The following is a 12,799-nucleotide window of genomic DNA, read 5'->3' as shown; positions in this document are numbered from 1 at the left end:
AGCCTTGTCTGTGGTTCTCAAGGCAAGCCTGCCTGAAAACAACCAATACATGATCTTAACCTTTATCTTCTGAGAAGGCAAGAGTAGTCCTTTTTGTGCAAAGAACTCAAGAAACAGGCTTTAAACCATGTGAGTGCAAAATAAGCTTAATGACAAGCAAATCCCTCCTCAGTAAGACCACTTCCTCCCACTTTGGCACCAGTGTCTCCAAGTACAACCTACAAGACAGGGCAAGTCATGGCTCTATGCAAGTGACAAACTAATACTGAAAGACTTTTAAGCTATACGTGTTTTTGTACAAGTCCTGAAACTACATGGCTGCTCTTTCCTGCCCAAAACTGCTTACAATAGAACATGCCTCCTTGTATCAGTAAAAGTTAGCAAGATCAAACATTGTATTTGGTCAAAATTTATCTGCTTGATAGTCTACACTCTGCATGTTCCATTAAAATTAGGATAGCTCAGCCAATCTAGAAAACACAAGAAGAAAATCATGCCTTATACACTACACTAGTATAGCAGAATTATTGCAAAATACCATTGGTTTTTACCTCCTCTCTTCCTCTTATGTATTTTCAGAGTCTTCCATTTGCTCCCTGATCACCAATTCACCAGGAGCTTTTTGCAATTTTTTTCTACAAAGTTTACAACAGAGACAAGTGGAAAAAAGCTGTGGTCTGTTCAAGCTTGTTCCCTTCCATTTACATTTACCTTCCCAACATTGATTATTCTCGAATCTCTAAAGGTGCACTTTCAGACAGCTTAAATCCTGTTCAGCTACAAAGTCTCATCACCTTCAAACAACTCTCATCAAATAAATCTCTTATTAATTCACATCAAATTTATTCAAAATGATCTTTTCTATTACCATATGCTTCAGAGCACAGCACATATTAGTAGTCACCTAGTCACTGGAATAAATTTAACCTTTTTTATGGGTATCAAACACTTGGTCATTTCAGAGAGTTTAAGAGTGGCATTTCAAAACAGACTGTCTGAGCCTACTGCCAGGCATTTGTTTCATTTCAAGATCACTACTGGGGTAATCATGCAGACAATTTCAGGTGAAACTGAAGTCAAAAGATGATTTGTCTAAAGAGGCAACACAGGGTGGAATATTACGACATCTTACAACCAAAATGAAGAATTGCTTTTATTAAAGGGTGCCTGAGCACAGCAGTTTGCTGCTCTGCATTTCTCACCAGCCTACTGCAGAGAACTTGCTCCCACCAGGCCTCCAATGCCATCTATCCACACGTGGGAATCCATGAAGGCAAAGATTTGCTTTGCCTTGGCTTCCAATCAAGCTTCTAAAAATACTCTGTAAACATGACAACCTGTTAAGCCCCAATGAAGATTGTGACACAGGAAAATTAGTATCACTGCCGTTTTAAGGCTAAATCAAATTACGTACGGAGAGATGCAAAACCCAAAGCTTTCAAGGTGACATGCAAGCAGGGCTAGTTACTGAATCTGGTTTCTCTTGATGTCCAGACCCATACACCTCTCCTATATGTATGTCAGTAGAGAGTGTCATCCTCACACTTGGCAAAGGGCCAAGATCCTGTAATTTAATAAGGTACAGAAAGAGCATCTCATACAAAAATCTAAATGCTCCAACTTACCATGACAGTCATGGGACAAACTGACATTTTATTTGTATGCAAATTAGTCTCCAAAATAGCATTAAAAGGCCACACTTTCAGAGAATATTGTGCCTTTGCTTCAGCATTTATCTGAACATTCAGCATTTATCTACACTCACTTTGTGTATTAAAAGTAGTTTAATTTATATGTATTGATGCTGCTTTGCATGCTCCCCAATCTGTTGCTATTGCACCACTGAGAGAATTCAGCCTGATTTGCTTACTGCAATAAAATAACCGACTTCTGCCAGGGCTGACACCTCCTATGAGACCCCTGCCATCCTCACTGAATCTTCTGGTTATTCTATTAATTTGCTTTTGTTACACATTATAGGGCTATAGAACATTCCTGTTAGATGAAAGCAGAGGTCCATTTAGTGTGGAGTTCTGCCTTGGAGACCAGCCAATACCAGATCCTTCAAAGGATCTTACTTTGGACAAATACAGAATCACCTACCTCTCTCAAAAATAAATGGCTCCTAATCCTCAATACTTCTTGCATTCAAAAGAGTTTATAGCCCTTAATTATCTCTCACATTCTACAATTTGTTGTTAAATAAGTCTGCATATCCTAATTTCCAACAGAAGTGTCCAATATCTTTCTGAACATTACATTAATCTTGGTATCAGTAGTATCTTGTCACCCTCCCATTACAATCTAATTATGAAGCAAAAAAGAACAAGTATCTGAAGCCCTTCGAATTTACTTCTTGTCAGCAGAGTAGTGTTTCCCCTCTATGCACTCTGAATTTGCTCCTTGCCAACAGAGCAGTGTTTCCCCTCAAACTTGTACTATTGAGAATCAAAGATCCTCTAGTCTGTGGGTACATCTATCACGTTCCCTCTATTCATCTTGTCTTTAAGAGTAAACAACCATTGTCTTTCCAGACTCTTCTAGTAGGTGTGTCAATCTCATATGTTTCAATTTCATTTCAGCCTGAGTAAACGTTCTTTGTAATCCAAATGTCCTTTGAAGGCAATGGGAGTTTAGGGCTTGCAAATGACTCAGAGCTGAATCTTAGTTGAGTATATTGGCAGCGGCAAGCACAGAGATACCTTGAGATGAAGAGTGAGGAATGAAGCTGACCTCCTGGCTCCTAGGCAAGAGCAATCAAGTATGGATACAAGTGACTCATTTGTTCTTTTGCATTAAGAATACAATGGACTGATCTCCTCTCCCTTTAAGTTAATGGGAAAAGCCTTACTGACTGAGAAGCAAGACTGAGATGTGCTGTGCCTTTCTGCCACATGAGGCCTGTGATACAAGAGAAAGATATAAAAGTTCTCATTCACAAAACATCAGTCAAATGGAAGCAAAAATTATTTGAGAGGAGAAGATGGAAGGAAGAAAGAGAATGGTTCCAGTTACCATTTGAGAAAAGCTCAAATAATTTTGTTTCCAAGCACAGGCAAAAAACCTCTGCAGAGGGCATTACTGCAGTGCTTTTCCAGACAGACTAGAACCAAGATGAACATGAGTTTGCAAAATGAGATGTGTTTTTTTGGTTTGTTTGGTGTTTTGGGTTTTTGTTGTTGTTGTTGCTGTTTGTTGTTGTTTTTTAAAGAAACAAATTGACAAGGGTTTCCAGACACAAGTTACACAGGTAAGAGAGGGCAACCAAGGGCAACAGGAGTTGAGCCCACTACATCAAAGCAGACTTTGGCTTTGGGTACCTATCCAAATTGAGTCTTCAAAGGTTCTTATGCTGCCCTATTGTTTAGCTTGAATCTTGTCTAAGCTTGCTCAGAAGAACCCACATTCAGAAGTATGGGAGAAGGGAAAAAGAACACATATTTTCCAAACTGTGATTTCAAAACAAAACAAAAAAATGTAAATCTACATGCTGCAGGCTAATACTGGTAAGCGTGGCTAGCTATTGTTGCTGCATGCTTTTCAATTTCCATATATTAGCATTCATTGATGACATTATTAAATCCAAAGTTATTTGGATGCTTTGATCAGCAAATTGAATCTTGAGTCTACATATGATGTACCTATATTCACGTAAAGTTTACAAAACTATTATATTTCCTTATTCTAACTCTTCCCCCAACATGCCGTGAGTTTCCATATATCCCACAGCCATACATTCCAAACACAGACTATTTTATTTAGTAATATATTCAAGAATTTAGATGAAAAGCAATGGAAAATGTTTGGCAACCTCTATATAAACAATTTCTATACATTTGGGTTGAATCATCCAGTAAACATTCATCTTGATATGCCTGTAACAGATAAAACTTTCATCACCAATATACCCTCTTGACTCAGGAGGTCAGGATGCAGGAGGATCTGTATTACAAACATTTCATATACTCTTTATGGCTATCACAAAAATTAACATCACATTAAATATAAGCAAGTCAGAATTTTGGCTCTAATTTCCCACTCAGCACAAATAACCCCACTCTCCATTGTGAAGGGGGGGAGAAACAACAGCAGTGGCAACCACAACAAAAGAGTGGATTGTGTGCTCCCTACACAAAACAGAAAGCTGTGCCTATTCAAGAAATCTTGGCCATTTGTCAGAAATTACAGAACTGATGTTGGAGCCCAATATTAGCTCCAGCCAAAGCAGTGGTGAATTACCTTGCCTTTGGAATCATCCTTATTAACTATGAAAGACTCTCTACTGCAACACCCATCATATGGTTCTCATGCAGACTCAAAAACACTACGGCACTTTCTTATAATAAAACAAAGTAAAATTAAAACATTTTAAAAATACCAGAGTGAATATAAATTGATTTACATTGAGTGTTTTTTTCTATTATTTAACCTTTTTATCTCTTATTTATGTTTCATTTTAAGCTGAGGAATGAAGTGAAATGCTGATGAGAAATCTACTCTTACAATGCCTCCACATTAATGATTTGTTATGAAACTGCTTTAAAACAGAGAAGCATTTTTCAGAAAGACATGAGAATCAAATGTACATAGTCACTGAGGAATATGATCTCTGTTTTACCAATTTCAATTCTGGCTGGAAATGGGGAAGGGGACTTCAAGACTCTGCTGATGTGGCTTTGCAGCAGCTTCATGTAGTGAGCGCTGGTATTCCTTTAAAATTGTTAAGGGGTGCCAGCATCAGCCTGTTGACTGTTAGATGAATATATATTGTGCAAATAATGCTGTTCTTGAATCAGTTTTTGCCCAACTCCCACATAAACTTTCCATGGGAAAAACTCATAATGCCTGCATAAGTGATTTTATGAATCTAGCTTTCGGCTTTTGATAGCAGATTTCTTATGCTACTGGCTTTGATTCTTTATTGCGTGAAGGTGTAGTGCCAAAAGCCTTCACATTAGTTTTGACCATACAGACATCAGAAATTTAATTTAAACCCTGGCAATCTGCCAGGATCATAAAACAAACAAAAAAAATATTTTAAAATCTATTTCTTTTTATTCTGAGAGCGAAATACGTAATTTCCACAAACACAAGGGCAACACAGTTTGCCGACCCAGCACGCTACAATGTACAGACAGGAACTAGAACTACTAGTAGGAGTTAAGCAGAAATCTGCAGTCTGCAGAGAACCAACAGAAGTGGACAGATGTTTGTCCCACCTAACTGTATCTCATTTCCATCGATAATACACCTAAATGTTCCCTTACCAAAAATCATAAAAAGTACATCTAGAACTTCTCCACAGAAGAGTTACACAGAGGTACAAGCACAGGTTACGCTAATACTTCTGTTCTCAAAAATGCCCTCTACACAAGCGAGCCTTACCGCATTGCTCCCGTCTTCCTCCTCCTCGAAGACACCTTCTTGCCACCTCAATTCCCAATCCGATACCTCACCAGTTTTGAGAAATATCCAACAGTGATGCACGGCCGATTTGCTGCGCTGGGATACATCCCACAAAAATGGAAAGCTTTTGCTGTGTTTTCATTTATAAAGAAAGCAACTTATTAAAGCAACTTCTGGGTTCACTGGCATCTTGGAGTCTAAAAAAAGTCCCAAAATTATTTGCAGAGGCTACAACAGCACCTTCTTTGAAGTAGTGTTGCAACTTGTGCAAAGGAATTTGGGATGTACCTGAGATCTGAAGGTGCGGGCTACAAATTAACACAGCCAATTAGGTGGAGAAGCTGAGAGTCCAACAGAGATGGAGCAAGATAACCACAACTGAATAAAAGGACTGCCAAATACAAGCCAGTTGGCTGAGTACAGATCATGTCATCCTGCTCAGCTAGCTGCTGCCCAATCAATAATCTGTTGCTGCTTGTTCTCCCCATGCCAATCAATCCAAGCTAGGGCTGCTTCTAATTTTCCAATCTAGGAATAGATTGAGAATATCCACAATTGTTATTTCAAACAACTCAAGAGATAAATGTTTCATCCACACATCAGCATGCACCTTCTTCCCAAAATGGGACTAGTCAAGAGTAAATAATTACTCCTGTAACAGTTTGATCTGATAAGCCGCAAGACATAAGGCTACAAAAGTGATCTTGGTACCATTAGCAGTCAGGAAGAATGCAGCTTCTAAAATTACTTGATTAACTGATACAGGGCCCAAAACCTCTGATAACTCTGTAGAGAATGTTTTTCAATAGATACAGCCATTTTTTAGGGATAAGTATTAGGTATGAATTTCTTCTCCCCTGAAAAGTGGTACAAGCGGATCTGTACTACAAATATGATGCGTTTTACATGGAGACAGGGAAGAAATCAGAGCAAATTCAATCTAAGCGTTTCTTAAACACTTAATTTGTTAAGCAGTATGTCTTGAAAAAATAGAAATACATAAAAGTAATTAGAAATTATTTTCAGAACTTGTACATGGCTTCTCTTCTTGTCATGAGGCATTTGTTTAACTATTTGTGTGAAGATGACAAGAGCATATATGACATAAAGAGCAGCTGCAAAGCTGAAGTCACGTATTTAAGTAGCTGACACTTAGGTCTCCTCCAGCTTGAGAATCTACTGTTCAAACCTAAAGTCTTCCTTTTTTTTAAAAAATAAGCATTATATGATTGAATCTCATGGCATCTTGATAGGCCTTGGTCCATTAACAGAAAAATAATTACTCTTTATGACTCTCAGATCTAAAGCATTGATTTGATTTCCCATCCTATTACACACCAAGTTGCTGCAGCTCATGATCTCCTTTGAGTCTGAAACAAAACCGCCCAACAACTACTCTCATAACACTGTTCACCCACACACGGCAGAACCTGCACATTGTTCCCATTTTGCCTGCTCACAAGATGGCATGCTTGTCTCACTTCAACTCCACAAATAAGTCTGTATTACACTCACAGCATCAGGGATAATTAAAGGTTGGGCACGGAGGTGGTAGTGCTGTAGCTGAGCAGAGCAACGCGCTCCCACAGCACCAATGGCACCAGCGGTGCTGCAGGTACGTCTGTACTGTGGCGCCTCTGATGCCACAGAGACACACACCTGCTGGTTCTCACTTCCCAAGCCCAAATGCAGGAAGTAGTGTGGGCTTGGATACTGCAAAACTCAGAAGGAAAAACTGGCTTCTATAGCCCAAACTGCACTTTGGCACCTATGACACTAATGGCATCTGAGTTAAGGGTAGTTGTGCAACTCAACAGTATGCTGTAATCCAGGCAACATATCCACACTTGACGAGACTCTAAAATTATTGAAAATTACCACCTCCCTTACATCTTTCCAAGGGCTTGACATATAGATGCCTAATGTCTCATTACATTTCGATTTCAATCATGACTGCAAATTACTGGAAATACAGAAGAAGAATGAGACATAGGCAGAAGAGGCTGCATTATAGTGGCTGGATTCCAGACACATTCTGAAAATATTATAATCCCCAAGGAAAACATAATCTGTAACTCAAAGAGAAACAGCAAACCTGCAGCAGATAGCAGAATAGAGATTACACACTGTAGAACCAGTGGCTCGCTCTTCACACACAGAGAGCCAAAACTCGTCTGGATTTAAAGAAACATGCTTCTCTTTTTTTTCTTTCCCCCCTTTTTTTAAATACAAATATGGGGGGTAGAAACAGTAAGAACATTGCTGTACCTGTTGATTTCTCTCACATTCACTACAAAAGCTCTGATAAAACAGAAAATGTATCCCCTTTTATTTCAGTCTAGGACTTCATGTAGAAAGTACAGACATTTAATTGCATACACAGACCCTTCAAGTTAACCTGTGTCCTTTATACCAGTAACCAGCTGATAACAGTTTCTTCAGCTCCCTGCATTTTGCCCTGAATTCACAGCATCACAAGTCAATTTGGTACTTGACCAGGACAAAAATTAAATATGTCTTAGCCTGTGCTGGAGCTGGCATGCGAATACTGTAACTGAGATTCATGAAGTGAAGAAATGTCAATGGTTTAGGCATCATGATGAGCAAAAGGAAGACCATTGTGCAAGCTCACACCACCACAGCGATGCTGTGCAAGCTGGAAACAGTGAACCCACAAAAAAGCATTAGGCAGGGATTTCTTTTTACAGTCAGCTAAGCTGCTTCCTGTAATTGTAAATACACAAAGGTTAAAGTAAGAAAATTATTAAAATGCACCACTAAAAAATGAATTCCCAAAGAACAGTCAAAAAATTCATCAACAATAGTCTATCATCCTAAGATATTGTGGAAATACAGCATTCCTGGAGGCAGACAGCCTAGCATTTACTTTTTTGGCTATGTGAGAAAAATCCAACATCAAATTGTGGGTACATCTAAACTGTAGGATACACTTCTGCAGCTCCCAGCTCCAAATGCACACCCTGACAACATCCTGACTACATGTCAGAAAATCTGGTTTGGCACCATTCTCCTACGCACTTTGGACTCCATCAGTAGAAACCCAAGTGAACAGACGAAGTGCAAAATGCATCATGCAGCAGATGAGGATTGCAGTGCCTGGCCTGCAAGAGAGTCAGAGCAGCTGCTCATTGTGGGCTTGTGCTTCTTATAAGCACTCTACATTTCAGCACTCTGCTTTCTGCTGTGGTTTATGAAGTCATTTTTTCATTACTATGTTTACCTTTTTTTTTTTTTTAATGAAACAGTAGATCATTGAAAGAGAAGAGGGGCAGCACTATGGTTAGACGAGTAGCCAAGGACTGGGAAATATCTCCTAATTCCCTTTGTGTCCTCAGAAAAGCAGCATCATATGCCAACAGCTCCCACTCCAGAACAGCCCTATCATGACTACGTTTATATTGATTCTCTCATACGCGAAGCAAAAAGTGAGTCTGGTCTGGAGGCCAAACAACTGGGCAGAGACTGAAGCTCTTACTTTACTCTCAAGTCACTTCTTTCCATTTGAACTAGCCATTCAAAGTCTCAAGTCTCAATTCAAACAGCTGCATCACAGGTGATCTAACAAGACAAATACTCAAGTGAGTTTACACAAAAAAAATACTAAGGAAATTGGATGATGACACAGATTTGTGGTATCTTCGATCTAGAGATGTACTGAGATATCATACAAATAACTATTGAAAAGTTGTATTACAAGCTGGAATAAAAATTAGTAAGGAAGAGTGCATGCTCTGTGAAATAACAATCCCTGACAGCCTATTAACTGTAAATGATATAAGAAAAAATAAAATAAAATAAAAACAAGAACATAGTAGTTGACCACAATTATAAATCAATCTAAAACACACTTCGAAAGCATTTTAGCAGGAAGAGGTCATGTCATAGATGACACTGCATTTACAAATTACTTTGAAAGTTCAAGAAAGATTAATTTTAACTAAAAGTAATAAAGTCATGGAAGTTGAGACTCTTCTACATGACCATGTGAAGTGCAGCACAATTGCTAGCAGCAGGTAAACATTAGGGAGGGAAAAGCTTAGGATCATGTTGGCGTAAGAACAAATAGACTAGCCATGATTAACTCTGGGCTGAAAATGAGAAGGAAGAGTTTTAACTGACAAAGCAGTGAGGCTATGAAACATCCTTCCATCAGACGCAGCCAAGGCAAAAAAACAACCCTACCTAATTTTAGGATCAAGGTGGGTCACTTTACAAAAGGGATTACATATGGTGGTTGATGTTCAAAGAGTTACCCACTGCTCACAGTTTCCACAGAAATTCAGGACAACGTAAACAAATCCACTTTTTCAGGACATGCACAGCCTCACCGGTATTCCTTAAAAATTTACATGCCAAGGGCACTCTCTCCTCAAAAGCAGATGGGGCAAAGGTTATTGTTTGTCTCTAACCTCACCAAAAAAACCCCACCAAAACTATTATTTTCATTGTGACTTTCTGCAATCCATAAAGCAAGTAGTCTTAAAAAGACAATACCTTACATACACAAGGTATGTAATGTTTCCCACTTGGCCAGAAGAAATTAACTGCAACATAGTCAATACCAAAGCTTTTGTCAGAAAGTCACTTCCATACTTTCTATTAGTCACATATATGTGTGACTGCCATACTCCGAAGAGACACTGTATAGTTCTTTTTCTATTTTAAAGACACTCAAGTTATTAGAAAGCCAATGAAAAGGCAGTTCCTGAGCCTTCTACATAGATTCACAAAAGGACAGCTTGTCCGTATTGCTTCACCAGCACTACACTTAACAGTGATAACAACAGAAAAACCAAACACAAAGTTATTTTCAGGAAACTGTACACAGAGCCTGAGCGGGACAGAGCTCAAAAGATAGGATGCATCCAGAGCAGGTTCAGGCAGTCTGAGTCATCAAAACAGGATTAAAACATTGTTTGGGGGAATTTATTTTTTAGTAAGACAAAACACTTTCTGAAATTCTTAATATTGCAGTTTTCAACTGAATTTCATCTATAGGGAGGAAAATCAAATAGGTAACAAAGGATGCCTGTTGTCTACTAAAGAAAAAGGAAAAGTTTAGCTCCAATTCAACAGGGACAGAATGCTACCCATCTCCCTGCTTCTTCTTGGAGCACTCCATCTCCCTAGCTTGTTGCAACACCTCTGTTTTCACATAATTCGCAATGCTAAAACAAAGATGGCAACAAAGAGCTGAGAAGAGAAGCCTTATCTGGTGAAACTGATGAATGCAAACCCTGCAATTCCTAAAGTCCTCAAATGAGGTTCATTTGAGCCTGACCAACCCTCACACATTATTTTGGTTTAGCTGTGTAAACACCAAGCCAATTGTTCTGTTTCTTTTCTTTCCACGATAGCATGATATATCGCTATTACTTTTTTTCTTTCTACTACACTAAAATGCATTTAAAAATGTATTTATTTATGCTGCATACTGTTTGCTAAAACCAGGGCTCTTCAATAATCCATGATTTGGCAGTTCTTTCCAACATCTCATTTCTGCCTGGCATATCCCATGAAGGGTTGGTTTTTTCCCCTGGCAATATATTGGAGTTTCTGCTCCTGCTTGTGAAAAATGCAGAGATTTAAGATTTTCCAACACTAAGTAGGTAAAGCACAGAGGAGAGGGTAACCTTGACAGAGTTAAAAGTAAACCTTGATGACACTTGTCAGTGAGAGCAGAGCTGTCACAAAGACAAGCAATGGGTGCCACAGGTACATCCAGGATCCAGGATCAGAGGGTGCAACTTCATAATAGGCTTAAGCTATATTAGTCCTGAAGAAGCCCTGCCCTTCCCATCACCCATCACCTGCTTGTCCAGGCCCTGCCCTGCACATGCACCCATTTCTGGTCAAAACCACTGCGTTCACATCCCAGGGCTGGCAGAAGGTCAGTCAGACTGTCCCTCCAGCAGCAGTTCAGGCTTGTATCAAAAAAAGCTTATTTCTCCTCTAGACAGCAAATTCCCAACGTATTTCCAGCCCACCTTCCATCTCCTTATCACTACACTAGAACCATACTAGCACTAGTACCACAGAAACAAGGAATAGGTCACACACCTGAAAAAACTCCATCACAGTCCAACTCAAATCACTACCTGCTCCTTACCCTAGAAGCACTACTAGGCAGATCACCATTTTGAATGTCCTCAGCCAGAGGCCATATGTCTCATCAGCATGACCGTGAGGAGGCTGCGGGCAGTTCAAGCACTGCCGCCCACCCGTACAACTAGGCTCCTGCACGTCTGCAGTCCTCCTTGTCAACACACACAGAAAGCAAAATCATCAGAAATGGTGTGGGTGAACAAAAATAAGTCATACCATAAAGGAGGGAGTGGTGGAAAAGACTTCTTTTTTAAAAAGACATAGAGAAAATTTGCCAGGAAGTGTAAGTACCGTCTTCAGAGAAGCAAAATCATTATGGCAAGCAAACTGATTCATTAAATAATATGTAAGGGAGGATTATAATGCCCAGTTTGTCATTAAGATGCTTTCAAACTATACCTCTGTAAGATACGCTAATGACATTCAGCTTTTGTATTGCACAGCAGAAGCTATGCTCTGGGTGGAAATCTGTGTGCTGTGTTACATGGGAGTTCAGGCTAGAAAAAGCAGTTATTAGTTCACATTGACTGCAAACATGTTTAAAATGCACACAAAACCCAGCCATACCATGTAGAAACCAGATATAAAGGTGATGAACTGGTCCACACCAAGCAAGACATTCCCTTTCCACCCAGGAACTTCTGTCTATGAGCATGACTCCTGCCTTTGGTGTATTTTTCTCTAAAATTAAAAGCCAGCTTGTCTGCTGAAGGTCTAATCAATTTCTTTTTTTCCCCACATCCACATCTGAATTCTACTCAAAATGAACACTAACAGAAATAAACCATTAGTTTGTGTGTACCTCTTTACCCAGTAGTTCAAAGAGTTTTATTTCAGTGACATGACGTTCTGCTGTATTCTGACCAATTTACATAAGTCCCTATTAAAAATAGCCAAACACAGGCTCCAAAACCCAGTGGAATTGGCACATATTTGCACGTGATTTATCATCTTCACTGTCACAGTAACTAACCCAGTGCATTTTATTTCTTTTTTTTTTTTGCTTAGTTCCCTCTGTAAGCTGTCAGGAGAAGTCACTCTATCAAACAGAAATGTTACACTATTTTTATTGCTTATCTCTTTTACTGTGAGTTACATCAGTAAGTCATCTTCCTCCATCAACTTGACAAGAGTCTTTCTGGGGCTGACCTTAAAAGGACAGAGCTGTGACAACTTATTTTTTGTTTTCTTTTAATAGTTCTCAGCTGAATACTTGTCCTTGATAGCCCAGGGCTTTCATCTGGCACTGTTTTACCCTGTGTGTATA

The 12,799-nt window shown here is 39.2% G+C and overlaps 1 protein-coding gene across 13 annotated transcripts in view; it reads right to left on the bottom strand.

Annotated features, from left to right (window-relative positions):
• Positions 1-12,799, bottom strand: part of TRPS1 (transcriptional repressor GATA binding 1) — a 211,719-nt gene that overhangs the window by 175,065 nt on the left and 23,855 nt on the right. Inside the window, exon 1 of one of the 13 annotated variants that reach the window (XM_068163252.1) lies at positions 5,386-5,670. The exons of the other annotated variants lie outside the window; for them this stretch is intronic. The gene's annotated coding sequence lies outside the window, so the exon portion shown is untranslated. Of the gene's footprint in view, positions 1-5,385; positions 5,671-12,799 lie in introns of those variants that run through there. 13 annotated transcript variants of the gene reach the window in all.

Source organism: Melanerpes formicivorus, unplaced genomic scaffold (genome assembly GCF_026170545.1).
Source record: "Melanerpes formicivorus ecotype bairdi unplaced genomic scaffold, bMelFor1.0.p_v2 SCAF_71, whole genome shotgun sequence".
Classification (NCBI taxonomy): domain Eukaryota; kingdom Metazoa; phylum Chordata; class Aves; order Piciformes; family Picidae; genus Melanerpes; species Melanerpes formicivorus.
The sequence above is the reverse complement of the archived record's forward strand: the minus strand, read 5'-3'. Positions and strand labels throughout refer to the sequence as shown.